Source organism: Pristiophorus japonicus, unplaced genomic scaffold (genome assembly GCF_044704955.1).
Source record: "Pristiophorus japonicus isolate sPriJap1 unplaced genomic scaffold, sPriJap1.hap1 HAP1_SCAFFOLD_1916, whole genome shotgun sequence".
Lineage (NCBI taxonomy): Eukaryota > Metazoa > Chordata > Chondrichthyes > Pristiophoridae > Pristiophorus > Pristiophorus japonicus.
The window spans coordinates 32,501-37,500 of record NW_027251607.1 but is presented as its reverse complement, the minus strand read 5'-3'; positions in this window follow the sequence as shown (position 1 = coordinate 37,500).

Here is a 5,000-nt window from a genome sequence, read left to right as displayed (position 1 = left end):
GGGCAATTTGCTGCTGGTCGTGGTGGTGCTGGTCGCCGTTGTTGTTGGGCTGGCGGCATAAAGCTGCTTGAGCGACAATGGTCTGCTGCGTCATTGGGGGTGCATCTTGTAACCTGTGCCGGGCAGCCAGGGATGCTGGATGGCGGAGCGGCCTGCAAGCCGAGCGCCTTTCTTCGGAAGCGGGCTTGATCGGCCAGCCGGCGGGTGGAAAACTTCGGTCGGCCAGTTCTGGCTGTCTGATGCGGCCGGGGCCGAAATGCGGATCTCTCCGCCGTCCCGTGTCGGACCGCTGTCGGCCATACCTCGTTGGAAAGCGGCGGCGACGCCGCAGGCGGCGGTGTCAGCCCGCTCCCGCATGGACGAGGCACGGCGTCGCTAGGCCGCTTGGCCCGCCGGGCAACCGGCATCCGCTGCAGTCTTTGGGCAGTAACATGACGACGCAACGTGGCAACTGGCGCGGGAAAAGAGCGTCCGCTGCGGCCGGACGGGTCGCACCGGAGGCCAGCGACGGCGTGCGGCCGGCTCTTTGGCCGGCGGAGGTGCAGCCGTTGGCTGGAGACCGCTTTCCGACGGCTATCTCCGCTGGTGGGCCAGCTGTGCTCGTCGGGTGCGCGGCGCGGGGAAGAGGAAGGCAAGCGGCATCGAACGCTACCACATTCCTGCGGGCCGACCCGAAGCCGAGCGCGCTGGAAGTCCGCGAAATGCAACCGGAGAAGAAAGTCTGAATGTGGCAACTGATGAACTGAAAATTGTCGGCGGCAAATGGTTAACCAAATGGGTTGAAGGTGGCAAACCATTAACCGAAAACTCTGGCAAATGGTTAACCGGCGTGTTAAGATGGTATCTTTAATAAAAGACGGAAATGACGAAGCCAACATAGCCAAACGAAGGCGGGGACGTTAGTGTGGCAGAAGGGCATGTCTTTAAGCCGTCGGGCGAATGTCCCTGCCAGTTGGAATCTTTTCGGGAAAAAGGGTGAAAAAATCGGAAAGGCCTAGCCGTCCGCCGTGGGGTGCGTTCGCTCGGGCTCGGCCAGCCGCGTCGATGGGTGCCGGAACGGTGCGGCTGCGCTCCGGGAGTGCGGAGATACGGCCTGTCAAGTTTCGTCCCGGAAGTCTGGATGGAGCAAAATCCGAAGCCGTTTGCGGGAAATTAGTTCCAGGGCTCGGCGACCGAAGTCAAATCCGTCCCGCCAACTTGACACTTGTCATTTCTGTCCTTGGGGGTTGGCGGGGTACCTGCACAGAGGTAGGAGGTGGCTGATCGAGAATTGGTGAGTTTTCCAAAGTCACGTCTCGAGCCTCCAGGTCTGCAGAGACCGACCAGGGCTGCCGCCCAACCGACTATTCACCCTTTTTGGGCGGGAATTTTTTCCATTTTTGCCCATTTTTCGGGTTTTTGGTCGGGCTTCAAAAACGGCAGCCCGAGGCCTGGCAGAGGCCGGGGCATGTCCCCGGTCGCGCCAGGCGGCACGCGCGACCCGATTAGGCCCCGAAAGGAGTCGGGAAATCGGCAGACCTGCCCGAGTTCAGCCCGGGGGAGGCGGGGGGCAGGTCGGTTCGGCTCAAATCATTAACCAAAGCCGAGACTTGGTCTCGCTGGCGCAACCGAAGTGCCAGGCTGGATAACTCATTAACCAGAAGGCGGCTGGAGGCAGGCAGGGCTGATGGCTGAGGCCGGGTGGAGGCCACCCGCGGCCGGGAAAGTCAAAAGTCCCGTTGTGTGGAAGTCTATGAGGTCAGATTCGGCCGCCTTACCGGGCCTTCGGTTGATGGTTTCCCGCTTGGGCAAGCGAGTCGGCCCGGCAAAGTGGCCACTTGCATTTTCTGGCAAGTGTCTGCGAACAACGTTAATGAGTTGAACCTCGGCAATTGTCGGAAGTCCCGATGAAGAAATGAAAATGCCCCTTTTGCGGGGATTTGGATGCTCATGGCCGGCAGCAGGTGGCCCGACGCCCCGCCAACTTGACACTTGTCATTTCTGTCCTTGGGGGTTGGCGGGGTATCTGCACAGAGGTGGAGGTGGCAGAATCGAGACTTGGTGAGTTTTCCAAACAAACGTCTCGAGCCTCCAGGGTCTGCAGAGACCGACCAGGGCTGCCGCCCAACCGACTATTCACCCCTTTTTGGGCGGGAATTTATTCCCTTTTTGCCCATTTTTCGGGTTTTTGGTCGGGCTTCAAAAGCGGCTGCCCGAGGCCTGGCAGAGGCGGGGCATGGTCCCGATCGCGCCAGGCGGCTCGCGCGACGCGATTAGGCCCCGAAAGAGTCGGGAAATCGGCAGACCTGCCCGAGTTCAGCCCGGGGGAGGCGGGGGGCAGGTCGGTTCGGCTCAAATCATTAACCAAAGCCGAGACTTGGTCTCGCTGGCGCAACCGAAGTGCAGGCTGGATAACTCATTAACCAGAAGGCGGCTGGAGGCAGGCAGGGCTGATGGCTGAGGCCGGGTGGAGGCCACCCGCGGCCGGGAAAGTCAAAAGTCCCGTTGTGTGGAAGTCTATGAGGTCAGATTCGGCCGCCTTACCGGGCCTTCGGTTGATGGTTTCCCGCTTGGGCAAGCGAGTCGGCCCGGCAAAGTGGCCACTTGCCATTTTCTGGCAAGTGTCTGCGAACAACGTTAATGAGTTGAACTCGGCAATTGTCGGAAGTCCCGATGAAGAAATGAAAATGCCCCTTTTGCGGGGATTTGGATGCTCATGCCGGCAGCAGGTGGCCCGACGCCCGCCAACTTGACACTTGTCATTTCTGTCTTGGGGGTGGCGGGGTATCTGCACAGAGGTAGGAGGTGGCAGAATCGAGACTTGGTGAGTTTTCCAAACAAACGTCTCGAGCCTCCAGGTCTGCAGAGACCGACCAGGGCTGCCGCCCAACCGACTATCACCCTTTTTGGGCGGGAATTTATTCCCTTTTTGCCCATTTTTCGGGTTTTTGGTCGGGCTTCAAAAGCGGCTGCCCGAGGCCTGGCAGAGGCCGGGCATGGGCCCCGATCGCGCCAGGCGGCTCGCGCGACCCGATTAGGCCCCGAAAGGAGTCGGGAAATCGGCAGACCTGCCCGAGGTTCAGCCCGCGGTGGCGGGGGGCAGGTCGGTTCGGCTCAAATCAATAACCAAAGCCGAGACTTGGTCTCGCTGCGCAACCGAAGTGCCAGGCTGGATAACTCATTAACCAGAAGGCGGCTGGAGGCAGGCAGGGGCTGATGGCTGAGGCCGGGTGGAGGCCACCCGCGGCCGGGAAAGTCAAAGTCCCGTTGTGTGGAAGTCTATGAGGTCAGAGTCGGCCGCCTTACCGGGCCTTCGGTTGATGGTTTCCCGCTTGGGCAAGCGAGTCGGCCCGGCAAAGTGGCCACTTGCATTTTCTGGCAAGTGTCTGCGAACAACGTTAATGAGTTGAACCTTGGAAATTGCCGGAAGTCCCGATGAAGAAATGAAATGCCCCTTTTGCGGGGATTTGGATGCTCATGGCCGGCAGCAGGTGGCCCGACGCCCGCCAACTTGACACTTGTCATTTCTGTCCTTGGGGGTTGGCGGGGTATCTGCACAGAGGTAGGAGGTGCAGAATCGAGACTTGGTGAGTTTTCCAAACAAACGTCTCGAGCCTCCAGGTCTGCAGAGACCGACCAGGGCTGCCGCCCAACCGACTATTCACCCTTTTTGGGCGGGAATTTATTCCCTTTTTGCCCATTTTTCGGGTTTTTGGTCGGGCTTCAAAAGCGGCTGCCCGAGGCCTGGCAGAGGCCGGGGCATGGTCCCCGATCGCGCCAGGCGGCTGCGCGACGCGATTAGGCCCCGAAAGGAGTCGGGAAATCGGCAGACCTGCCCGAGTTCAGCCCGGGGAGGCGGGGGGCAGGTCGGTTCGGCTCAAATCATTAACCAAAGCCGAGACTTGGTCTCGCTGGCGCAACCGAAGTGCCAGGCTGGATAACTCATTAACCAGAAGGCGGCTGGAGGCAGGCAGGGCTGATGGCTGAGGCCGGGTGGAGGCCACCCGCGGCCGGGAAAGTCAAAAGTCCCGTTGTGTGGAAGTCTATGAGGTCAGATTCGGCCGCCTTACCGGGCCTTCGGTTGATGGTTTCCCGCTTGGGCAAGCGAGTCGGCCCGGCAAAGTGGCCACTTGCATTTTCTGGCAAGTGTCTGCGAACAACGTTAATGAGTTGAACCTCGGCAATTGTCGGAAGTTCCCGATGAAGAAATGAAAATGCCCCTTTTGCGGGGATTTGGATGCTCATGGCCGGCAGCAGGTGGCCCGACGCCCCGCCAACTTGACACTTGTCATTTCTGTCCTTGGGGTTGGCGGGGTATCTGCACAGAGGTAGGAGGTGGCAGAATCGAGACTTGGTGAGTTTTCCAAACAAACGTCTCGAGCCTCCAGGTCTGCAGAGACCGACCAGGCTGCCGCCCAACCGACTATTCACCCTTTTTGGGCGGGAATTTATTCCCTTTTTGCCCATTTTTCGGGTTTTTGTCGGGCTTCAAAAGCGGCTGCCCGAGGCCTGGCAGAGGCCGGGCATGGTCCCCGATCGCGCCAGGCGGCTCGCGCGACGCGATTAGGCCCCGAAAGGAGTCGGGAAATCGGCAGACCTGCCCGAGTTCAGCCCGGGGGAGGCGGGGGGCAGGTCGGTTCGGCTCAAATCATTAACCAAAGCCAGACTTGGTCTCGCTGGCGCAACCGAAGTGCCAGGCTGGATAACTCAATTAACCCAGAAGGCGGCTGGAGGCAGGCAGGGCTGATGGCTGAGGCCGGGTGGAGGCCACCCGCGGCCGGGAAAGTCAAAAGTCCCGTTGTGTGGAAGTCTATGAGGTCAGATTCGGCCGCCTTACCGGCCTTCGGTTGATGGTTTCCCGCTTGGGCAGCGGAGTCGGCCCGGCAAAGTGGCCACTTGCATTTTCTGGCAAGTGTCTGCGAACAACGTTAATGAGTTGAACCTCGGCAATTGTCGGAAGTCCCGATGAAGAAATGAAAATGCCCCTTTTGCGGGGATTTGGATGCTCATGGCCGGCAGCA